This window comes from Oxyura jamaicensis, chromosome 2 (genome assembly GCF_011077185.1).
Source record: "Oxyura jamaicensis isolate SHBP4307 breed ruddy duck chromosome 2, BPBGC_Ojam_1.0, whole genome shotgun sequence".
Lineage (NCBI taxonomy): Eukaryota > Metazoa > Chordata > Aves > Anseriformes > Anatidae > Oxyura > Oxyura jamaicensis.
Genome location: NC_048894.1, coordinates 89,578,928 through 89,604,384, shown reverse-complemented (window position 1 = coordinate 89,604,384; position 25,457 = coordinate 89,578,928). Strand labels below are relative to the sequence as shown.

General features: G+C 42.0%; 2 long non-coding RNA genes across 4 annotated transcripts in view; both read right to left on the bottom strand.

Annotated features, from left to right (window-relative positions):
- Nucleotides 1-2,882: 2,882 nt before the first annotated feature.
- Nucleotides 2,883-8,585, bottom strand: LOC118161118. Its single transcript, XR_004747865.1, has 2 exons — nt 7,228-8,585; nt 2,883-6,635 (listed from the first exon to the last, which is right to left on the bottom strand). It is a non-coding gene; the product is annotated as an uncharacterized LOC118161118 (long non-coding RNA).
- Nucleotides 8,586-10,767: 2,182 nt separating this feature from the next.
- The window catches only part of LOC118161117, a 45,457-nt gene continuing 30,767 nt past the window's right edge, over nt 10,768-25,457 (bottom strand). The window contains exons 3-4 of one of the 3 annotated variants that reach the window (XR_004747863.1): nt 14,308-14,689; nt 10,768-11,513 (exon numbers count right to left, since the gene is read on the bottom strand). This is a non-coding gene — a long non-coding RNA (uncharacterized LOC118161117). Of the gene's footprint in view, nt 14,690-25,457 lie in introns of all 3 variants that reach the window. The other 2 variants (XR_004747864.1, XR_004747862.1) reach the window with 2 other exon arrangements.

Below are 25,457 nucleotides of genomic sequence, written 5' to 3'. Positions count from 1 at the left end.
GCTTAGATGCTGTGGTTTACATTCAGCAGCTCTATAAGGGGCAAAGCTTCTAGGGGGAAACAAGCCTCATGACCTCACCAGCCCTAGAAACTCCTGGGAACTGAAGACGACCAGCTCCTTGCCTCCGCATTAAACCCAAGTATTAGCAGGGGCTCTTCTTCAGTGAAGGCACACAGAGAGCTCATTTCTGCTTTACAGCTGCAGCTGATTGCATGCCTGATGGTTACTTGCTTGTGCACAGGCACATTTTCACGCCTGACTCGCGGTTAGCCCAGTGCCACCGGCCGATGCTGCCTGTGGTTACGTGGAATTTCAGTAGGAATGGCAACACGCAGCAGGGGAGAGAAACAGGCCATAAGAGTTATTTCAGGCGGGTGCTGGTGAGAGCTGCTGGTAACAACAGTAAATCATCAAAAGCAAATATATATATCTCCAGAAAAATAAAAATAAAAAACATCTGCACCTGAACAGTGTTTGGTAATTGCTCAGTGGCTCCATAGGCAGGAGAAGAGCTTTGTGGACAGACGGTTTTGCATAAAGCAGTTGTTGTTTACACCTGAAACTGGTGTACGAATAAAGCCATCGCTCTTTCCTGCCAATCCTCCTTTGCTTTGAGCCAAGAAAGCCCGTGGAGCTGCATGACGGCGTTCCTTGCAATTGTTCCTTGCAGGTGTAGCTTTTATATGCGTTTGTCAGCAGTTGTCCAGGTCAACTCACACACTGAGCCACACTTAATCCAACAAAGCAATGTGTTAAGAAAAGCAAGGAGGGGATTATTCAGAAAAGGGAACTTTGGCTTAGTCACTAACCCGCCTTAGGCAGAAAAGAGAGAGCATGGAGTTAATTTTCTGCTTTGAATTGCCCTTAAGAGGAGTTTAGCTTTTCCACCAACTTCAGCCACGGTGGCCACGAGTAAGCTCTCACTCTGGGAGACCCACCTGGCTGTGACTGTCGTCTCCGTCTGCATTACTTCATTTTTCTCATTAGGCACCACTCAAGGATAAAAATGTTTTTATTAGCATGTGTTTCCCGGGGCAAAGCCCACTCTTAGCTCCTTAATCAGCAAGACGGATGAGAGTTCATCTCCCAGGCAATATTGGAAGTCACAACCCCCCTGGTACCTCTTGCTGTGGCTGCGTTCTCCCTGCAGTGGCAAACCCCATGGCCCCAGTGCCAAACCTGCCCCACCTGGTCTGTGCTTAACTTGAGACAGCAAGGACTGGGTGTTCACTTTGTCTTCTCCAGTCCTGAAAGGCACCAGGAGCATGGGGTGAGAAAGTGATGCACTGATGGAGCAAGGGACTAAAGCCCTGCAGCTGCTGGTGCTGGCTGGGTGCTGGCAGGGGCTGGAAGGAGCACAGGGAGCAGGGAGGTGGTGAGGAGAGAGGAAAGCCTGAGAAAGGCCAGGGAAAGGGGAGCCAGGGCTGGAATAACTGAAGGAGGAAGGAGATGCAGAAGCAGGAAAAAAAAAAAAAAAAAAAAAAAAAAAAAAAGTGATGGTGGTAGGAAGCCCTGAGCATCATTATACTGTGTTGCATAATTGTAATGCGCTGTTGTCATCGCTACGCCTCAAAAAATCACACATTAAATCTCAGAAAAGCTCAAAATTAGCTTATATATCTAGAGACTGCTTAAAAAACAATAACTTTGACCCTTTTTCTTTTCACTTCTCATTGTGGAAGGAGGACTCTGATCACATCTTCAGGGTTTTTTTCTAGAAATTAACATTTGAGAAAACTGTTCTCAACAAACTGTGTGACTCAGAGAATTGGGGCTTTGGGGAAAACACCAGACATCACAAACCTTACCAGAAAAAGGCAAGCACTAGCCAGTGGGGGATTAGGCTTTCTCTGGAACTGCCCCTTTAGGTTCCTGGTAGCCTGCTGTTTGCAGAGGTAGCCTTGATTTTGCAGCAGAGAACCAAGGCAGGAAACACAGAAGACATATTACCTCCCAGACACTTGCTTTTTTGAGACTGTGTTTGATGTTGTCATTTAATCTTTGCTAGAAATGGGACTAGATGTTTTCTCTTTGTGCAACATGCGTGGATGTGTCCTGTGCAGGCATTCACAGCCATCTGTATATCTGACAGAGGTGGTGAGAAACTCCTCCAGGCCCAGCTAAAGTGCTTTCCAGAGACAGTCTCTGAACTCAGTGCAGGTCTTGCTTCTTCTGCAGATTCACCTGTCCTTCACAGCCTGGACACACACACAGCACCTCAGCCCTCTCTTCTCATTAACTGGGTGGGTTGATACGGCTCAAAACCTCACCACAGAGCCACAAGCCATCTGTGAAGCACCACGAGGTGCAATGTTGTCCTACAGGCGAACCTCATTTGTGTATCACTCAGAAACTCCTGACCAACAGCCAAAATCTCCAAATTCTGCCTGGACTAAGTTTCCAAATGGAAAGAAAAAAAAAAAAAAAAAAAAAAAAAGTATAGCTCTAGAGAAATGCGGGCTGTATCCAAACCCAGAAACATTCAGCTTCCCAGTCAAACACCAAGGGCCAGCTGGCCCATGTCCTCAGATTTGCAAAGGCAAACCCCGGGCCTCCATGCCCTTCCAGGCAGTGTGAAAGCTAATCTGGGCATTTGCTGAAAACCGTGATAAAATCAAACTCATCTTAATGTTTTATCCAAAAGGATTTTGATGTGTTCGAAAGTTTATCTCATCTCTTGAAATCACCTGTGGCTTCCTTTTAAAGTCTGCAGTCATCACACCTACAATAGATCTCCCTAAGGAACTGCTGCTTCTTGAAATTAAATTAGAATAGGAAGTGGCTATATCAAACAAATAAACACACAGAATAAAACAGGCAGGGTGGCTTGGAAATACCACAACAGCCCCCTTAGAAAAACACCTTTCCTCCAGTGTGGAATGCATTAAATAACACTTTTTAATGCATGTTTGTTTTTTTTAATCCCCAGAGAGAAAAAGCAATTTATCTAGATATCTCACTTGCCTAAGCTGAACCCCAGTATTTGTACTGTCATCTGTGTCACAGTGAATATTTCTACTACAGATAGGGGTGGTGGGAAGGGAGAGAGTGAGAGGAGATTAGTTCTTTCCAAGGACTCTTCCTGCAAATGGAAGTGACCCCCAAAAAGTAAATAATGGCTTAATTTCATTTCCTTGCTTAAATGTTTTCCTTCCTCTGAAATACATCTTATAATCATGGTGAATATGAACTAGAAGAAATAATTTTAAATTCCTAAAGACGTGCAAATTAGTCCTATGCCAGAGCTGACTATATGGGTTTCCTTTAAAGATAAACTTTACATTTCCCTTTTTAATAGTTTTCTTCTTTTATTTATTTATTTATTTATTTATTTTTGACTGTTATATTTTCCAAGATTAGATCTATCTAATCTATTGGGTGATCACCTAAACACACAGGTACCTTTACAAATCTCCAAGCCACTCTCCAATACGTCTTCATAATTCCTTGGAATTCTATTTATTCTTAGGATGTAAAGTATCATTGTTTTGTTAACTATGTTCAACTAATGTTTAGGCTACTGCTCAGCCTAGAGGTTTAATTAGTTAACAGCCCACTGCATGTAAAGCATGTAAAGCAGCTCCTCACCACACCGGGTGCCACTGTCTAAACCTGTGCCGACTCCTTTCACCCATTTACCCCAGGAAGAAAGAGGAAAATTCACAGAGGCACTGCTATATGATATTGAAAATTTTCCCATCAGATGAAGAGGCTTGGAAGGAGCCCTGCGAGTTCAAATCCTCTACTCAAGAGCACTCTTGGCCTTGTGCCGGAGGCAGGGCTCCTTGGAGGCACCCCCATGGCTCCCGGCCCCTCTGCCCCAGTGCCATCAGGTGACACCCTCGGTCTTCGTCTTCTCCCACCCAGGCGGGTGTCCAGCACCTCCCAAGAACTTTCTGCTGACCAATTTTCCTCCATATATTGACGTGGGATTTCTCTCTGCTTCTGCTTACCTTACTGCCTGTTCCAGCTTTAGTTTTCCACTGCGTGGCAACTTCTGCTTGACCATGGACACGTGGATGGCATGAGGAGCAAGTCAGCAAGTCCTTTCTCTTTTCAGCTGCTTCCCAGTGAAGGAAACATTAGCATGGCAGATTGCCAGACAACACACCATGGACTTCTCCCACATATTGTTCCTTTTCTTCTTTTTCTTCACGCCCAGAGGTAAAGAGGTGAGTGACAGATTTCCAGTGGGGGGAAAACTGATGCTGAGCAGTGCTATTGCAGTTTCTCTGCCTTTTACTCTTTAGCAGGAAGGGGTCCTGAAGCAAGGCACTAAAGCCAACAGCTTATCCACAGAGCCCCCGGCTAATTAGTCATTAAAAAAATAAAATAAAATTGCAAACTGTCAAGAGAAGAAAGTTGGGGTTTAAAAGGATTTATCTTTATAGTTCTAAATGGCTACAGTTCAATCACAAAGCAAAAAAAAATACAGGATAATTTACAAAGGGTCAATTTGATAAAAGGAGGGAAAAAGATACCTGAGTTTCATTTAACTCACCGGGGAGGAAGTCGTGTTCGGTGTGCTGGCTGCACATGCATGTAGCTGGATAATTGCTAGGTTAGGAACTGAAATAGCGGTATGTGGGCATGATCCGATGGAGCAAGCAGATACTCCAGGAAAAATAATAAAAAAAAAGCTTGGCCTTGGGCAATGTGTCACTGCATAGAGAGTAGATCAACTATTCATTTCTGAAATTTACACTTTGTAGGGCATAAATAAGAAGGGAGGGTCAGCTTGCTCCAACAGTAATGAACATACCCTCTGATGGATGCTGCATGTGGCTCCATCTAACTAATACAGCCCCCAGAAGGATATTGGAGCCCTACAGAAGTTGTGTGCTCTCGTATTGCAATTTTTAAAAAGTCACTCAATTAGTCTGAGGTTTGCTGAAGTTAAGCTCACCTCCTTATCTCCTGGAATTTCACATCACAGCAGGTACTGCAGAGCCAGCCCCCAGGCCTCACAGTGTGCCTCTCAGCCAGGTAAATATTTACTAATCACATTTTGCAAAGGGCTGGGACAAAGGCAGAACAGTTATGCTCAAAGGCTGTGAGGGAGTTGTGCAGAGACACAAAGGCAAACCTGGAACATTGGAAAGAAATTCACAGCATCTGGGGCACCTTGAGAGCCAGGCGAAGAAGAAAGATGTAGAAGATGCACAGCTGCCAAAACAACTGGCTGACATCTGGAAAGCCCCAGACAGTGTGCGGTGTGCTCATCCAGGAGCAGGACAGTGTGTGTGCGTGTTGGAGACTGGGGAAACTTGTTTTCACGTGATGGAGAAGGAGGTTTTCCTACTGTCCTACAGTCACACGTACTGCAGCAGAAGAAACCTGAAGGAACAGGTCAAGCTCACCAAGGGAGACAAAAATCAGCCTGAAAGATGTTTTCAAGGCACCCTGCCTTGAATCAATGTCCCAGCTGCAGTTTTCCTGACTGCCTTTGCACTCCCAAGATATAATTCCCTACCACCAAGTTTTCTTTTCTTATAAAAGAGCAAAATGAAAGTAGTGTTTATTGTTCACAAAGCACAATGCCATAATCAGGTTAAGAAAACAATTGACTGAATGCTGACGTGTATTACTGAATGAAACTTGTTTCTGAAAGTCTTCATTTGCTCATTGGGGACGCATGTCTTGTTTACAATGTCACTTCTGCTACAAGTGTTTTTAAGGACAGATGCTTCTGAGAATTAGACGAGCCTGATGGTCTTGTGAAATTGCCATGCAAATTTACCAGGTGGGTTCAAAGTCTGCTGCCTCACCTATAAGTACTTATAAAAAGAGTGTGTATTTGCTTTGTTTGAAGAAGGGGAGGGAGAAAAAAAAAAAGAGAGAGAGAAAGTAGAGGAGACATATGAAAAGAGGAAGGAGGAAGAGGGAACGCACGTAAAATTAGAGCAGCAGTTGGTAGAGGTGAGAAGAGCTGTACGTACATCAGTAGCATGTTGTCCTAAATTAGCTCTCCACCAGTTCTGTACCCACCTTGAAAACAAGCTCCTTCATGCTACTTGCTACTTAATTACTCTGCAGTATGAAGTTTCAAAGAAAAATACATTTCCCAATAACAATATTTTCCTCTTGTCCTGTTTTTGGAATTGTCAAAAATGTGCCACCCTAGCCTCAACCAGTCATATTCATCCTTTTTGGTCTAGTCTTGGAGCTTCCTTATCATTTTTTATACCTATTTTTATGAATCAAAGTGGTTGCTTTAAAGGCTGATTTTTCTGGTTGCTGTTTTGAAGGTAACATCCTCAGCAGATGATCAGGGATCTTCTCTAGGGTTCCCATTCCCCTACTAGAACAGTATCCAAGTTTTAAGGACATGTTTTGCCTACCTTGAATTTCATATGCTTCTCATTTTAAACAAGTAAACCTTTTTTTTTTTTTTTTTTTTTTTTTTTTCCTTACTCAATCCCTTTATTGTGTTTTGTGGTATATAAACAATAAGCTGCTGTTCTCCACTAAGTTCCTCATACTTAGTAGACTCAAAGTCCCCTTGAGTTTTGAGAGGTTGAATCTGTGGTAAAAAGCCATGTGAGCTTCTGCAGAACTCTCCTGGTTCACCAAGACACTCAGGAGGAGCACGCAGGCTGATGTGCCACCAAACTGGAGTTGATGCTGAGACAGTCCTGCAAAGCAAAGCACAAGAGAGGGGTAGAGTTGGAGACACTATGTTGGAAGAAGCATACACAATTTTTTTTTTGCCAAACAGTGTCTGGGAACTTAGCTGTGGGACTGGCTAGCCCACAGATTCTTTGAGACAGTTCACAACTTAGAAAAAGCGCTCCAAGCTAAGAGCTACACAGGCTTGTAAGAGCCCATAGATTAGTCAAAAGTCCAGTCTGAGAAATTTATCCACAGCACAGGACAGGGAGCAACACTGAGGTTGGTGCAACAGAACACAGCTGGGGAAAAAAGCAAGCAACCAAGAGAAAAAAAACCTTGAGACCTGTGGTGGTGGAGGTAGTGGGTGCTGTAAGCAGTCAGTGGGATTGACACTGGAGCTGCTCAACACCTTTAGAAAAGGCAGCAGATAATGAGAAGCAGCATTAAGAACAAATCAAGGGAAGGGAAATTTACTGCTGTCTCTACTTAGAGATTGTGGATTGAAAATGTAGAGAGAGATGGTGAAAACGTTAAAAGAGGCCAAGCAAACAATTTCACTAGCACTGGCAGAGTGTTTTTAAATCACATCCTTTTATAATCTACTATATGCATTACCATAACATGGCATTGCATTATTCGGGCACGTAAACAATTGTTGAGTTCCCAACTTCTGCTACTGGAAAAAGACGATGACCTGGGGGAAAGAATTTCTGTAGTAAATACCTCAGCATGAATAATAAGATGAGGTTATTTAAGTGACAGCTTCTTGAAAAATTAGCCTAACTTCCTAATAACTGTACTACACAGCTTAAAGAAATCTAATTTTATCTCTGCCTCCCACACAGTAAATCTCCCTATCACATTCTTTCCTTGCTTCACTGCTATTTCTTTGCTTAATAATCAGCTACTTAAAAGATTGGGGATAATGTTAATAATGGGCAAATTAGATACACAGAAAAGAAGTGTTTTCTGTGCTTTCAGAGGTACCCAGCATGACAGTCATTAAACTAAAACCTGGGCTTGAAGAGGGAGCAGAGACCTGGGCAGGCTGCAGAGGAACAGGGCAAGGACTCCGGCTAAGTTAGCATCAAGCAGAAAATGCTAGTCAGTTTAGCAATGACAAAAACTAAAATAAAATAATAAAAAAAAAAAAACAATGGGAACTCCTCTCCCCTTCAACATTTTTCTCCCATAAACTAATTAAGCTATAATATTATGAGCACTTCCTTTCAGCCTAGGCTTCCCTTTTGGCATGACTGTGGGCAGGCTGGGCAAAGCTGGGTTATTGCTTAGATGCAAAAAATAAAAAATAAAAAATGGCACCACATTTTGCCTCAGTCTCCTTTATTATTTTGTTTCCAGCTCTACACAAAACCACTCACATGCCCAGTGGCTCAATCTCACTTCCAATTAAGTCAATCATAAAACTCACATTGACTTAAACGGGAGCAGGTTTGCATCCCAAAGGCTAACAGTCAAGGCTTTTAACAGTGAGACTAATAATAGGGAAACTAGAAAGAGTTAGAAAATGTCTTCTCTTTTCTTAGGCACAGTAATTCAAAGTGAATAGAGTAGGCATGTTCAGTTTGAAATTATTTTCAGGGAGAAAAAATAAGTAGTGAGTCTATTTATAACGCAGTGATTCAGCTCTTCTTGTAATTTGTGTGGATGGATCTGCGCATAGAAGGAGGCAGCACGTAGCAGGAGATACTGACTACCCCTTTAAATAGTTTGCAAGCCCTTTCTTAGCCCTTACTATAGTCAGCCCTTACTATATAAGCTAGCCTGTGCAGCAGTGTACACATGGCTGGGTGCTAAAGTGTTTTGGCTGATTAACTTGCTTATATTGGAGCCCACTGATGAAGAAAGAGCAGAAGAGCCAGCAGGCACCTGACAGTTCTTCAGCGTTGGCTTCCTGCTCTGGGCAGGATCCGTGCAAGGCCAAGCAAGGAAGAAATTATTATTTTTTATCTTTTTTTTTTTTTTTTTTTTTTTTTTGACAAAATCAAGCAAAAAGGAGAGATTAGGACAGAGATGGCCACATAAATGCTGTGGTGAGCTGATGCACAGCAGAAAATATCCTGATGGCTGCAGGCACACAGCTGGTGGGCTGCAGGGGAACCCTGCCTCTTCCTGCCTGGCAGACACCCAGGCAGCACAATGGGACTCGTTCTGGGGAGGCTGACACCATGGAAAGTTGGGAGCCTCCTGCCAGCTGGATTTGATGCTCCTTCAGGATGCCCGTACGAGTCATAGCTGTAATGCTGTGCCACGTGTGGGAACAGGGAAGCCTGTCCTGTCACGGTGTTGGGAGCGTTTTCCATCTGTTCTGGGTGCTGCTTGCTCGTCATCGGATGGGTGCACACCACCTATATTTGTGCCTGTCGTTTCGGTGCCTTTTCCTTCTCCTTGCTTCTTCCCTGCTAGCAGGGTGGAAAGAAATGCCTTTGCCTTTTCCAGTGCTTATTACCAAGCTCCAACTGAGAACACTGAATTGCAGCGCTGCCTGAACAACCCGGTGTGAAACACCATGCTGCCAATGCGGGAGGGAGGGGTGACCTAGGTAAACGGAGCCAGGTTTGTGAATGACTCAAATTCAACTTGCAGCTTTGCAACAGCTTTGAAAATGAAATGGCTCATGTGGAAAAGATGGGAGACAAAGGTTCATGACCCATTACGCTAATGGCAAGCCAGGTGCCTCCGCAGAAGTTGCTCAGGATGAATATGAGGGCAACAGACATTGATAGGATCAGCTCCCAGATCCCCCAGGCCACAGTTTGGAGGGTACACATGCACACAACCACACTTGCACTGATTTTCTCTCCTTTTCTGCACCATTCTCCTTTCCTTTTTTTTTTTTTTTTTTTTTTTTTTTTTTGAATGTCATGGCTTCAGAACCCAAAACAGCCCCAGCCACTTTCTCTAATTACAGCACAGACTGTGGTTTCTTGTTCCTGAGTCAGATGTTGAGGGCCAATGGCATTTGAAACAATTATGGAGTTGATCCCAAAATAGTACCTTGGTACAAGCACAAACCGCAAAGACTCCTGGAGAAGTAGGCAGTGTAGATGTGGGGGTTGAGGGTCTGCCCCCCACCCCTCTCAGAGCACTAAGGTCTGTCCTCAGCATCTCTACCCTCTGCCATGCACTAGATGCCCAAATTCCAGCACGCTCCCTTCCTGCTGCAACCACATTGTGTGACCCACAGACCCTCTCTGGCCCTGTATGTTCAAGAGCTCTTCCCTGGCACTGTGATGGCAAGGAAAAGATGAGCCATTGGCATCGCACGCAAGGTCCCACTCATCTCCCTGCTGCCACTAGCTCCACCTCATCTGTGGAGAGCAGAAGCAGGGGAGAAGCACTTGAACAACTGCAGCAGTGCCTTTAAAAGCTGTATACAGCTTTGGGAAATGCCCTCCCGTGGCCAGCTAGCCCTGCAGGCCAGCACAAAGAGGAAAGGGATCTCCTTGGCCCTTCCTGCTGCCACAGACCCCGGTGTGTCTCGCCCTGCTGCTCCCAGGGGGACTAGGGGCAGATCCTGTGTCAGGGTGACAGAAGAGCTCCCGAGACCTTGCCTTGCTGCTGTCCTTCATCTGCGGGAAGGACGCCAGCAGGCTGGATGCCAGCAGGCTGGCCTTGCTCGCCCAGACATGCTGGGTGACAGGCACCATGTTCCTGGTTCCTCTCCGACTTGGCTCGCTTTGCAAAAGCACTTTCTTTGTCTGGCTACTGGAAGTTCACCCAGGGCTCTTAATGGATGCTTCCCCTGCACCGTGACTACTGATAAACATTCTTCATTAAAGAATAAAATTAATCTCTGCTGAATATATGGGATGCAGCCCGAAGCCCAGCTCAATCTCCATTAACAGCATTGTCCTCACAGCTGAGGGAAATAAGATTTATTTTAGTCAGTAAAGTGAACAAACACCACCTGTGATCCTCTCAGGAAGATGACCTGAGCTAGGAGGTGACATTTTTACTGCTCCTTTCTGACTATAACCAGGCCTAATGGTGCATGGCTTATTATGCTTCCAGCAAAGCCATCTTTTTCAGTCGAAAATGAGCTTTTTGTCAATTAAATTCTCAGTGAAAATAAAGACATGTACAACATGTGTATAATAATTCAATTTAAAAAACACACTGCAAGAAAGGGGCTTTTAAGAATGGTGCTGTAAATGAAAGATAAGAGTTTTAATTTTATTTCTATTTCTTTTTTGGCTTGAATAAATTGCCAGTCTTGTTAGCATTTCCTACACAGTGATCACAGGATGAATCAGCCCGCAAACATGACCAGCCCCTTTGCTTTCCAAGCGGCTCACTGGCTGAGGGAACTTATCCACTGCCACTGCTGTATGGATCAACGGGGTAAGTCACTTCTTCATACTGTCAGCTTGGAGCTCTGACAATCAATACATTCCCTGTTTGAGGAGGGATGGAGGAACTCTTTCAGTGAATTGTGTGTGACTTTCAAAGCATAAACAGAGCTTAAATGAGGACAAGGATACTTCTTCATTACATCGCTTTTTCAAGGTTAATGCAACTCCTGGGAAGTTCAGAGCCCATAACAATGCAGGCTTTCTCCATACATGTTGTAAATCAGGTTTCTTCCAGCAAAGTTAGACAGTATGTGCCAAGCAGACATTGCCTACCCAGTTTGCCCTTGAAGATGTGCTGTGTTTGCTTTCCTGAATATGACTTAGCAGTGTTAAAAATACATCCAGGAGTGATGTGCTTGCATTCTGCTGCGTGCTCTCTTCTGGCACCGTCTTAGGGTCCAGGCCTTGATAGAGTTCAACAGGTTGAGTTTTCGGGCATGCTTGGGATAAACTTTTAGATTTAGCAACCCGCATGGACTCTCCTCCTCTATCACCATCTGGGAGTACTATATGAAATCACAGCCCCTACGGGGAGAGCTATCAGGATTGTGTCCACTGATGCTGATTTGTTCAAGAAGCCAAACCAAGTGGGAACCCCACGCTCGTTCAGGATTCACATGAGATATGCACATGGCATGTGGAAGGGCAGGAGAAAGAAAAGAGCCTTTGAACGCAATGCCATGGGTCTGTTCAGGACTAAGTTTCAGGACTAAGTTTCATTTCATTATTTGAGGCAAAACTTACGAAGCAGGTAAATTATAGACAGCAAGACTAATGCTGTAGCGATCATTACTGTCAGAGGCACCTAACTCCTCTACATCCCCTTGAAAATCTGCTGCATGCTGCACTGGTGGAGCAGACTAAGGGCTCTGACTAGCAGAGGCAGAAAAATCTACCATTTTCATGCTTCATCTATGGTTTCTATAGCACGTTTGGCAAAATCTCAAGCCTTCCTCAGCCCTATACCTATTATCAGTTACGTTATGTTACAGTGCTGAATTTTAATTGCTGTGTTTTCTGAGACAGAGCTAAATCTATCTCAAGTGCCAGCAGTGATATTTAGCACAGCTACCGTAATTAAATATTCAGCCATCACCAACAAATAAACTTCTCACTTGAGCAAATGGGTTCTCTGAAAAACACCTGAATGTTTGACAAAATTCCATTTTCTATTATTTTAATATCATTAGGAGGCCTAGGCTTTCTTGATTGGCAGGGTGTGCACCTAAACTGCCAAGAAATTACCCGTTTTTGATCACAGCTCTTTTCCTTTTGTGAATGCAGACACTGACAGCTCTAACAAAGATACTCAGCTAGGAACCTTCTTCTCCTGTAAGAGAAATGAAATACTGCTGGGTTAAAACCACTAATTACAGTTTATAATAATAATACTTCCTGGAAAAAAAAAATTAAACTATACTTAACTGTTTTTTTTTTTTTTTTTTTTTTTTTTTTCCTTTTAAACCAAGGATTTGGCTACAGTCTGATGGCTAACTACTTCCAAAAATCTTATTCACTGGTACAGTTTAGCTGGTAGATTCCAGAGCAAAAAAATACCCCTATCACACGGTATCTTACTGACAAACTATTTGCTTTGTGTTTCTAGTGCATACATGCTTCGTGTATGCAATAGGAAGCAAAGAATTTTAATGCATATCACTAATACCTCTCACCCTTCCCCCAAAGTACATCCTTGAGTTTGAATAGTTGCAAAACTCTTGGAACTTTTGCTGTATGGGATACTTTAAAAGGGGGGAAATCCCTTAGTAAAATGCTCGGGCTGAAGTAAGCTGGTGTAGCTTTATGAAGCCAGTGGAACTGCAGGGACTTGTACCCAGACCTCCGCATCTCTACACAAGCATACATATCCCTGTTTTTCTTGAAGTGTTCTCTCCTCCAAGGTGGGAGGTTCTCTCCTCCACTGGGACCGGGAAGCCTTTCTCACTCCCTTTTTCCTCAGAAAACTTCTGAACATTATATGTATTTGAGAATAGTGGAATAGTGGGATGCTCAATTTCTCTCACACGAGTTTTCAAATATCAGCTTTCATGCTCCTGGGATTGAAAGAGATGTGAGGGGTAGGGAAGGTGACAACTGGGCTTTTCAACCCAGTGGGGCAGTGGACGGCACTGGATCATCTGTCTGCCAGGCGTTATTTTGCAAATTCTTTCCACTGACTTGCACAAAAGATCACACTGAATACTGTGAATGGCGTTGAAAACTAAGCCAGCAGCACTGAACTAGAAGGATGCTTGCTGAATGAAAGCTCGCTCACTCTCATTTAAATGATAGCTACACAAACTGTGCAGGAAACACTGAGTCTGATCAGAGAAGTGAAGGTGAGAATATTTATTTACCTTTCTTATAACTGCTTTTTTGTTTGTCCCATGGGAAATAGCAATCTAAAACTGACTACAAAACCACATTATTTATCAGGTAAGGGAATCTTCTAAAACAATCACTCTTGTGATGAAATCCAAGGACCAGCTTCTGCTGTTCTTAATCCCTTGAGAAGAGCTTTGTTTTGTGTGTATTGCCACTGAAATTGAAGAATACAGAATGGGACAGAGTCTGAATGTTCATAGACAGCCTGGAAACATAATCTAATTTTTTTCAGACCTTATCCCAAAACTCAGCCATATTTCTTGTCGCATGTTGTTGCAAAGACATGTCAACACGTCTTTGCTGCTTCCTACAAGATGTAGAAAATGGCAGGACTGGAACCAGAACATTTTTAATTTCTCATGTTATTTTAACAATCCAAAATACAAATTCAAAGTCACCTTCTGGGTATCTCAGTGGCATAAGCATTTTTAAATGCAGATATTTAAAACGTTATATCCCAGTATATCCAGTCTAATGAAGTATTAAAAAGGAAGAGTTCAGTTGAGTAAACATTAATAATTGATTAGATGGAACATACTGGCATGCAATATTTTGAACAAGCAGCAAAGCTAAGCCAAACCACAGGAAACATGTTGCAGCACCTCCTCGAGCTGGGCTCACACTGAAGTCAGATCTTGAAGAAGGGGAAAAGTTGGCCCAGTGAGAAAAAAAAAAAAAAAAAAAAAAAAAAAAAAAAAAAAGCTAAGAACAGGCATGTTCTCTGCTCAGAGTATGCGAGGTTACTTAACTCTATTCTTCCTGAAATCTCATGCCCACAACTGCTGAAGTACAGAAACCGAAGAGCTGAGTTTCAAATGGGCAGTTCATGAAATACCTGCAAACCATCTAGAGGTTAATTCAGTAATGCTAGTCAAACTCACAGAAACAAAAAGACCAATGCCAGTGGCATTGTAAACACAACAACTTTTACTACCTGATTCAAATCTCTCAATCAGCATGCAAGAACTGGCAGAAATCTGACATCTCTGGATCTAGGAGCAAGCTCCAAAGGCTAATGCCAAGGATCACATTCCTGAGTCTGCTTCTCTCAGACGTTCAGTGAAGTCCCATGCCCGTACCTGTCTCTCACTCTCTTTTCATCTCTTTCATGTTGGTTTCTTCTACTTGTCTCAGACTCAGTTGAAAAGATGTGCCCCTCTGGCTGCAACACAAGACACGAGGGTTCAGAAAAGCTCCCATGTCCTGTGTTGTAGCCGGAGGTCTCACAATAGTTTAGAGCAAACCCTCTGGAGTGCAGGCTCCTTTCGCAGACAGAGCTCTTTTCCTGCACTTTTGAATTCAACCTATGTGTCAATCTGTGAAAGAGAAGCAGAGAAGAATGGAAATCAGGTGCTTGTGGACAGCAAGCAGATAACACTGTGTGCGGCTGCTAGTGTCAACACTGCAAATGGAAAATAACACCCAAGTAGCCGCCAACCTGGGGCAGAAGGGTCAAATTCAGACCTGGAATTAAAAGTTGCCATGTAGTTGACCTCCATAAAGCCATACCAGCTCACAGTAGAGTAAATGAGCCTGACTGTTTTCCCAGCAAGATCTCCAAAACTTGGAGGCTCAGAGCCTTGGAAACTTTGCCAGCGCCTATGCTTTCAATGACAAATAAAGCTAAGCAAATAATTAGCTCCTAATCATGTCTAAACAAATTCTGCCTTTTGTTTCTTGTTTGCAAATTGCCCTTACAGGGATCACAACTTTTCTAAATTTGTTATGCACAGTTGTTTATGAGTGCCTTTATAATTAATAATTCCAGGTTTGCAGATCACTTGTACGGAGTTGTGAATATCTGCAAATCACACTGCGTTTCTTAATTATATAAGCCATGTAAGACTTATTCCTGATGACGTTAGTTGCCTCATTAGCTAACTGACACTGTGGATACGCAGCTCAAGAAATTACTTCTGGTAAACATTCAAACTTACAATTGAAATCGGCATTGGGGAGAATAGTTTCTGCTAATAAATCTTCATGCCAAATTTCCACGGAAACAATCCCTTGAATTGGTTCAAAAAAACTGAAATATGCCTATGTATCTAAGCAGATACTCACAGGACAGCACGAGGTGGTTTTTTTTTATATATATATATATGTTTGTTTTGCTTGTTTTTTAACTGCTTGCTCATCTCAAATCATAAATTAATGCTAACGAAAATATTCAGAGCTGTTGTTGAATTTCTTATGAGCACAGTATTTACTTGCTTGTCTTCTTTTCCTTGTGGACTTAATATTCTTTCCCAGCTGAAATGCTTTGAGAGGCAGAGCTTGAAAAGACCTTTTTTATAAATGTCAGCCCAGTATAGTACATTGCTGTGCATTACAATAAAGATCAGCAATTTGGAGCCAGGTATACAAGACAAGATTATTGCTATCTCTGTTCAAAATATCTTTGGCAGATTTATTGTTATTTTGTCCCTGACTCTTTACATATGACTTTTATGTTGTCACTACTTCCTTTGGTACTTTTGCTTCTCCAAACAAACTCGAAGAAGCAGGAGATGAAATTAAGTGTACTTAGCTGCTATTTTTATGAAGGTGACCCACTGAATGCCTGTTCAGGCACTCTGATGATAAGTACTCACATTAATAGAATTTAGTAAATTACATAAGCTGTTAGCTCTAAAATGTCAAACTTCTCTTCAAAAGATTTTTAATTTTTTTAAAAACTTTCCTATCTACTTCAAATAAAACCCACAGCTATCAGCTTTGTTCATTTACAGACTTATCGCGCATGGAATAAAGTACAGTTCAACTCGTCACAGATCAGATTAGGCAAAGGACAAAGCTATAAATTAAAAGAGCTTTCCACATGAGGGCATCAAAAAGAATGTATGTTTGACAATAACATAGCTCTTAAGGTTGTCCAATGACTAACGCAACAAGTTTTCAGCCATTAGTCTGCAACTTGAAGACCCCCTCTGTTGTTTTTTTTTTTTTTTTTTTTTTTTTGTATGTATGTATGTATTCTGAGAGTTTTGCAATGAATGATACAATTTATCTAGAAATTAGTTATTTCCAGCCACCTGCCATTCTTATCTCAGCTGCATAGTAGAACAACAAAAAAATCATTTTTACATTCAGTGTGAAAAAAAAAATAAAAAATCATGCCAAACTCCATCTGTCTAACCAATTCCCTAAGCTGTACCTATATAGGCACTAAAAGGAAATCAAAACACAGAGTACTAGAAACTTGAGACCCAGAATTAATCTGCTTTTTACAGAAAAATTATGTTCAGATGAAGCTAAAAGATTCACTCCATCCCTATTACAGCAAGGAAATTCAAGGCTAGAGCTGAAATTGCATCCTTAAAGATTTTCTGATGCCCTGTGGAAAAAGCATAAAATTGTTTGGGTTAGAGAAGATTCTGCTTAATTAGTCTATATTTCCTTCTTTTGTGTCTCCTCATTTTTGCTCACTGAAGGTATTTCCGAGAGAAGTCACTCTGAGTTCACAAGCCTCTCTGGAACAGGGTGGTTGTCTGCTCTGTGAGACGTCTCACATAGAGAGCAGAATGCTCTATCCAACACATCCTTTCACTCATTTTATACTACCAACAGGGGCAAGTCGATTTATGGATAAATGGGAAACCTGCTCATTCCTAAGGATTATTTTCCCTGGTTTGACAGGACAATCATCTTTCACTCCATGGCTATAAACTCTGAGTCTTGATGAATAGTGATGGGATGGAGAGCAAGGGAGAGGTTTGCAAATCACCTCTTGCATGGCATTTCACTTCCCTCTGCCCAGAGGAGTGGGAAACTGGTGTGGCTAGCCACCATGAACATTCACTCAAGTTTGGCCTCTCTGCTGAGCTGGTCTGCATAATCCACAGTGAGCCATTTGAGAACAATCAGTGGAGATATCATAAGCCAGGCTGTCATTATTTCTGTGGTCTGCATAAGGAGCAAGAACAGATATAACTGCTCAAATGGCTACAGAGGTATCTCACTGGTCCTTGCCCCGGGGGTGAGGAGGTGGCATTCCAGATCCCACAAACAAGTCAGACCCACCTTTAAATTGGAGGCTTGAAAGGAACTCTGCCTTCCACCACCAAATCTACCATTAACATTTGGTGGTGTGGCTGGACTCAAAATGGGAAAGGGTTTATTTCCCAGTTTCAGAAACAAATCACAGGGATGTTGAAGCCACCACGTGAATTTGAACTTCAGCCAGGGTGATTTGTCTTCATCTTCAAGCCATTAAATGTAAACTAGCACTTCCCTTTGGATTTTTGTACTGGCTCCTCTACCCATTACTGTTACTAGTTAAGGGAGACATTTTTTGCCACTCTTGGAATCAATTTTCTGTCCCAGCCCCCATTATTTGTTGCATTTTTTGGACTTGTGACAAATACCCTTTTGTTCTTCTAATTAAATTTCACATCTGTTCCACACCAGTTCATCTTACTCTTGGGAGAGGACAGTCTCACTGGAACACGCTAAAAATTTCAATCATTTTGTAGAAAAATAAACGTGAGTACACACTACAATTTACCTAACCACTGTGAATTAATTTGGTGCTTAAGGTGACACTGTACTAATTACATATTAGCACATTAATGGTGCTGCAGGCTCTAATCTTTTCCCTTTGAATGAACAGTGCAAACTGCCAGCAAAGTCCTCAAGAACTGTTTTGAAATGCAAGAAAGCAATAATCAATTCTCTTGTTGCTGCTACTTCAATATAAAGTGAAGAATTGTCTAACTTTATTTTTAAGACCATCAATCTCTGTTTATTATTAGCAAAGCACTTTTGACAAACTCTGCCCTTTCATGAACACAAGCCCTTGTTGTACTCAATAGGTACGTATCACCTCAGGCACAGTTTGGCCCTCGGTGACCCTAAGCTCTCCATGAGACCAATCATTTTCTAATCTGTATTCACTGTGGGATTTCCCTCATTCCAGGCTCCAAAGCTTTATAACTGTGCAACGTGGGACAAGCCCTCTACAGAACATGTGGCAGCTCTGCTTTCACATGGTCATGCACAGCCATTTATCAATGGTGACTGCTAAACTTTAACTAGAATAATTTGAGAGAGCAAAAGGCAAGGAATTTACTTTTAAACATGAAAAGCTTTGTAGGGTATTTTCTGAATTAAAGACTGCAATTTAAAACAATCCTGTAAATTGAAAATCTATATCTGATGTGGCTGAAGGGGGGAATTCTAGACCTAACCATCTTAAATATAGATTTTAAATCAATATGAGTAGTTTTGGAGCATTACTGTTCAAGGATTTTGTGCCACTGCTGTTAAAGCATTATTAATTCATGTTCTTATCTTTCTCATTTCATAAAGTGTAAGGGTTTTTTTGGCACAAGTCTGTTAATGTAGGAACTATAATCCATCTTTTTATATTTCGCCTTGGTATTGTCTCCTAGATCAAAGTTAGATTATAACACAGAGTAAATTTAATAAATTATTTTGAATGATTTTACAAGAAAAAAAAAAAAGGAGAAAAAAATACAGGTTAAAGTCAGAGGTACATCACATATCACATAATTTATCAGGAAGCAGTCAAGTCTGTTTGAGATAATCTGCTAAAACTCTACAATAAAAAGTTTGTTTAATTTCTAAAGATGGCAGATGTCATAAAAAAAAAAAGAGGCTGATGCAAAAATAAAGCCTCTAGAGTCCGGCAGTTCTGTTCAGATGTCAATAAAAGATAATGTAACCTGTCAAATTTGCAAGCGTGTTTTATCCAACCATCGCATTTTACCTTCACCACTCAAGCATTACCTTTGAGGAAACATCCGCATCTGCCTGATTATCCTAAAGTAATTCTGATGAAGAGAGCAGGTTGCAAATTAAAAGCATCTTTCTCTTCCCAGTTCTCTCTCCCTCCCCCCCCTCCCCCCCCACCTTCACTTTTTAATCCTTCATTTTCTACAGTTCAGCTAATTTTTTCTTGAAAGGTTAAGGAGCTAGCAATTATTTCGATGGTTCTTGCAGCTTTAGGGTAAGTGTCTCATCTGGACTTTATTTTAAGCAGCTTCCCTTCAGGCTTCATATTCAACGCATCTTGCTCTACACAGACGTTACTCTAGAGTTGTGATCCAAGGATAAGTTGGGAGATATGTCTTGTTCCTGCTGGAGCATACAATCCGTGGCATGGAAATGCCCTGTCACTGCCATGGATGGGTTGTTGTGCTTCACACTCTGTTAAGCTGGTGTTGTACCACCAGACAAAATACTAAAGACTACTGCTGTTTTCCATGCTGATTTAGATGTATTCCCTTCTGTTAAAGATTTTTTTTTTTTCTGTATCCATTATGATTTTTCCAAATATTTTGTCTCTATGAAGTTAGCCTTCACATTTTTACCATCAATTCATACATTGTGACTTTGCAAATTCTTGCAGGTTGCTTAACTATTTTCATTGTGTATGTTGAGTTCTGGAAACAGGCCCAAAAAATGCCTACAGACTCAACAAATCAAGTGTTTATTTTGGGGCTTCTACTGACAGCCGTCACCACTGAACTGAGAACGTTTGCATCATATCCCCATGATATCTCTTATTCTGGTTATGCTTGATGGCTTCAATCATTCTGGCCACTGTGTTTCTGGAGAATCTGTCCAAATCCTGTGTCAGCCTATAAAGAAAGCCTTAAAGTCAAAAGATCAGTTGCATGCTCTCCATCTGCACAGCAAACATGCACAAAATGCATGAATCAATCAAGACCATAGCTATTGTAGGAGCCAAGAAGAGTGGAGTGTTGGGTCAAGAGGAAAATTGTGTCCCCTCCTGCGGACACAACTCCTGCTCCTGTGGGCTGAGGATGCACAAGGATGCTGCTGTTGTCATTACGACAGGCTGCAAATATTTTTTTTTTTTTTTGGCATCTCTTATTCAGCCGTGATTCGAGCCGTCCTTCTCCTACAGAAATACTCCCATGTACCTGCACCTGCACTCGTAGACACTTAACACCTTCCTTCTGATGCCTCATGGGCACCGGCTTTCAAAGCAGACTTAGGTGGTTGGTTATTAAAACTGACCTAATTAATGAAATGAAATAATGCTGAGGGAAGGCATGCGGCTATACCAGTGGACCAACATAAAAATTTCCTCTAGTGATGCTGTTTGCTGATACAGTGACCCTCAGACAGATGTCTCCAAGGGCTGGGGATGTGCTGCTGCATAGTGCTTCCTTGAGAGCTAGGCAGCTATTGCAGGCATCTTATGTCTGCCAGTGCTGCTGCTCACAGCTTATCTTCTGTTATACACAAAACGTGGGGCAGAATCCACAATGAAAAGAAGATTTTAAAACTGGCTCTGAGTGGGCATCTGCTGATGTCTGCAGGTTTTGAGCTGGTGTCCAGGGGCACCAGGAGGCAGGGCTGGACGCAGGCCGCACGGTGACACAAACCAGGCCTCAGAGGTGTCGGCCATGCGCAGCTCCTCCCAGCCCGCCTCGGGACCAGGAGCACGAATAAAGCCCATAAACTCACCTCCCCAGAAACTGATTTCCATATCCACTCTTAAGCTCCTGTCAGTGCTGCCTGTGGTATGTAATTGAAACATGGTGAATAATGGAGCCGATGATGGATTTATAGATGCTCTAAATTTGCGGCTCTGTAGGTGGTTTTGTCCACTGCTACTTCCCCCCAGTACAAAGCATTAACTATTGCTTCCAGAATTAACTACTGTATATGAAAAAATTGTTCCCACAGCACAACTGACAGAAATTTGAAATGATATAATAATAATGTACAGTCCATTTGCTGTCTAATGTATGTGTGGGATTCAATAGCTCTTTGCGATACATTCCCTTCTTGCTAAATTACTCCAACTTCAAACTGAATTAAAGCAGTTAGTTGCCACTACACCATTGAACTTTGATAGCTGGATCCATTCCAGAACTTGGGACTGCAGTCTCTTTCCTTGAAGAAATTCACAAAGGAGGGGAAAGGACAAGATTAAAATATGTATATATATCTATGTTCCACTCTCCAACCTCTGTTTCATTCACCAGCCTGGAAAGTGTGTTTAGGAGTGTGAAATGAATATCAGCTGGAAATGTCCTGTCAAGGAGGGGGTCTGCTGTCTACATGTTCCCAGCCTCTTTTCCACGGAAGGAGCATAGCTAAGTCCCAGGCTGTGGCTTGTGTGTTTACCCAGGTACTGACATACATTTAAGAACAACACCCCTGCTGATAATTTTTGCTTACACAATGACTTGCCAGCAATGTTATGGCAAACCCCTGTGGGCTCCTGCTACCAAATTTAGTGCAGCAGCAGCTTCTAATGCCACTAGCTCTTATCCCTCTATTTTCCACAAGCGCCAGCAATGATGAAGTGTGTGGGAACATACCAAATTATGGAACAAACAAAAATATAGTCATTTTTTACTCTGTACAAGTATTGCATCCAGAATCCTACCCGCAGGACACATGTTAGTAATAGTTTATTGGTTAGTAGTTGGTTGCTGCTTAGGCATGCTAGGCTGTAACTGTGCCTGTACTAATTCATGCACACAGGTGTAGCCATTTACTAAAGCACCTACAGCTGACAACAGTACCTGCATTTGAACAGGTCCCACTGTACCATGTTGGAGAAGGGGCAAATTAGTAACAAACTGTTTGCACTGGACATGCCTGTAACCTATCTGCTCAGCACAAGTATTCTGTTTAATCACATTTGCTTGGTAGTGAAGGACAAAGGCAGATAACAGCACAGTGAAACTGGCTGACAGAAACATCCTGCTCTTTCCTCCATGTCGTTCATTATTTTTAAATTCAGTGAAACTTTCATGCAAATTCCTTCTGACTCCGAAAGAGCACAGGTATGTCCTTCCAGTTCTTAAGAACATAAAAGACTATGCCACCATCCTGTCCACCCGGACACCCAGCTGTCTCAGAGAACAAATGCATTCACATAAGGAAGGAATAACATACAAGGCTTGGGTTTATGTTTGTTTCTTCCCCTCCCCCTCCTCCCCACCCGCTTTTTTTTTTTTTTTTTAAAGTTCAGACTGTTGAAGTGCGGTATTTGAGTACTTCATATACCTCAATAACTATTCTTGCAGCTAGCTGCAAAAGAAGAACAGTCATGCAGAAATAGTAAATAACAAGTCCAAGCTGACACAGACCATGGGTAAGTAAGGGCATCCTCGAGGCTTAAATATTCTCAAAACTAAATATGACCACGGTGCGGGGGGTCAGGCTGAAAGTACATTCGCTGGAACAGCTGGGAAATGCCCTCCAGAACATGTGCCTTCACAAGACCAGCGCATTATGCATGGCTTCCACAGCCTGCTCATGCCCATTGCCCACTGCCTGCCTCCAGCGCAGCTGCATGGAAGGAGGTGAGAAAGAGACATCATCCTTGCATCCACTTTGGAAACAACCCTTTCAAAGTGATGTAGATAGATCAAATACACTCATCTGTATCTCTTGAATATTGTTTATTGTTTTTCTCATTTTCCTAAGGCTAAAGTTGCTTTTGGGCAGCATCAGGGACATCATGTTTTCAATACTGAGAATGAAATGAACAGATAACAAAACACAAGGTTCCCACAGATAGCTGCGGGAGTGAAGATGGAAGAAAAAGTCAAAGGAAAACAAAGAAATTGAGATTCTATACACTCCGTACAGGAATCATTCAGCAGCATAGTCCTTAGTTGCTACAAGTGTTGTTAGTTCATCTGCAATGTGTCAGTATAGAACAATAGCAACAACAAAAAATCTTTTGGTCGGACTTTGTATTTAGGTTAATTAAAATGGCTTAGATTAATCAATGTCATGCATTTACGCAGACTAGATATGTTATCTGCATAAAGTGTCTCTGAGTAAATCTAGACTACAGCATGTGATCCTATAGTAAATCAAGTGAATTGGCTGAAAACTAATTAAAAGACTGTAAATGGTGGTCAGAGCAGTCTAAAAATGCTTGGTTCAGCACAGGCCAAGCCCTAGATCAGAGTCTGTCCAGCACTTACAGTTGGGCTGGATGCCAAAAGACAGCAGGGATGTTTCTGGTGAGACGTGACACAAACTTGGAGCACTGACTATTTTCTACCTTCAGTCAGCTGACAGGACAGAGATGGACAAGGTCTACAGCTATGCATGTATGAGAGAAAGCAAGGAAGAGTAAAAGAGAAGTTCATAATAGTCTGGGGCTGTCCTTATGTGAAATGTAGCATGCTTCACAGCCAGCACCGCCTGTGGATTGTGGGTGCTTATGATACAGCAGGAGAAAGTGATGTTGAGATCTGGCCCTTGTCAGGGAGCTGGCAATGAGCCATACACCCCCAGTTTTTGCCAGTGCTCTGGTGTAGCAGGTCTAGGAACTGACAGGCACCAAGGCCCCGTCAGCTTCGATGGGAGAATCTGTGCTTAAATAATCTTTGAGGGTTTGGATATATAAAATGTCACCTGTCATTCCACCCAGGGAAGTCTTCATCTCCAGCCTAGGAAATGCTGCTTATAGAGGTGGGAGAAGATGGAGGTCTGGGAAATTTGTAAAGCAATGTATTTGTATAAACAAACAAACAAAAATTACAATAAAGGGAATGCTAATATTAGGTAAATGAGGACTTGTACTTCTCCTTAAGAGAAAATAGTCAGGTAAAATTAGTCCCTGTAGCTGTCCTAGTATTCAGACAGATAAATTACCTTTGTAATCCCACATAAAAGAATGCAGATAAAGGCGAAATTACCTATTAAATAAAAACCTTCTCTGGGGTTCAAATGTTCAAAAATTATTCCTCCTGTAAGTACTGGTTTTCTAGCTCAAACCTCAATGAAAAAGAAAAGCAATCTTCATCCTTCAAAATTATGCTCATTTACAAAACATATACAGAACCATGCTATACAACAAATCTCCTTGTCTTGTTATAAGCAGGGAGGCATCAAAACCCATAATAACAGCATTTATAAGAGAAAGATCAATATGGTACCTGGTATTTCAAAGGCAGAAAATGATTCTATTAAATTTCTACCGGTAGAAAATGCACTGGACAAAATACCTAAAACCCACAGCTGTACCTCTCATACTGTTTCATTGAAGAAATCACAGGGAAAACATCACAAAATTCTTTGTAAAAGATGCACTGGGGTCTGCTTCACCCTCTTCTGGTTGAAAAGACTACTGTTCAAGACAACGCTGTGGTTCAAGATGTCACTGACCTCTAACTCACACTTATCAGAGCACTTCAGTTGTCAATGAGATGTGGGGGTAAGGCTCGAGTTACTTTTTTTTTGTCCTGGATGCTGCTGTTTTAATACTCTGTGTGTGTAATTTAGTTGTGCTACAGGGAAAACAATAAAGAGGGTAACAGATAAACAGAGTGATTCTGATTCCCATTCTAGATACATAAAAGAACACCGTAAGTAGTAGCCATAGTGGGCTAGACCAAAGACCTTTCCACTCCAGTAGAGCAGGGAGGCCTTTGTCTCACTCTGCTGTATTAGAATTGACATTGATAGATCTCTGAACACAGTTTTTGCTCCTAGGACTGTTGACAATCTTTTGTTCTTGTGCCTCAATAATAATAAAAAATAAAACAACATCAGCAAAGCACGGCTAGAAATGGATGCTTTTGGAACAGTAAGAACAAGACAACTGTATGTGAAGCTTCTTGCTTTCTTGCTTCTCTATTTATCGTCAGCTATCTGTCTTTAATGATTTTAGCTCACGATCTTTCTTACCTGAATGTTGGTTGTATGTATTTGGTAATGCTTAGCAGATTATTTTTGTGAGCTTCAGTCAGCCCTTCTAAATTTTTTATACCTACCATGCCCTTTGGCAAGGAGTTTCACATGTCATCTACCTATTGTGGGAAGAACAGAATGAGGCAATGCTAACCCAGTGAGGAGTCACAGTGTCAGCCCACTGGCTATCAGCATTGTCACATATGCAGTTGGTAACTCATAAACGGAGCTACGGAATAAAATGGTTTTGCAGCATGGTGGTGAAGCAGATGTTGATGGATATTTGCAGAGTGTAGTCCGCCAGCATGAAGGACATCAGAGGAGAAAACATCAGAGTGCCTGTTTGCAACCCTTGGAGCCTGCTCCAAGAAGGCCTGCAGGCCTGGACCAACCTATGGGGTTGCCATCGGGGAGACGGTA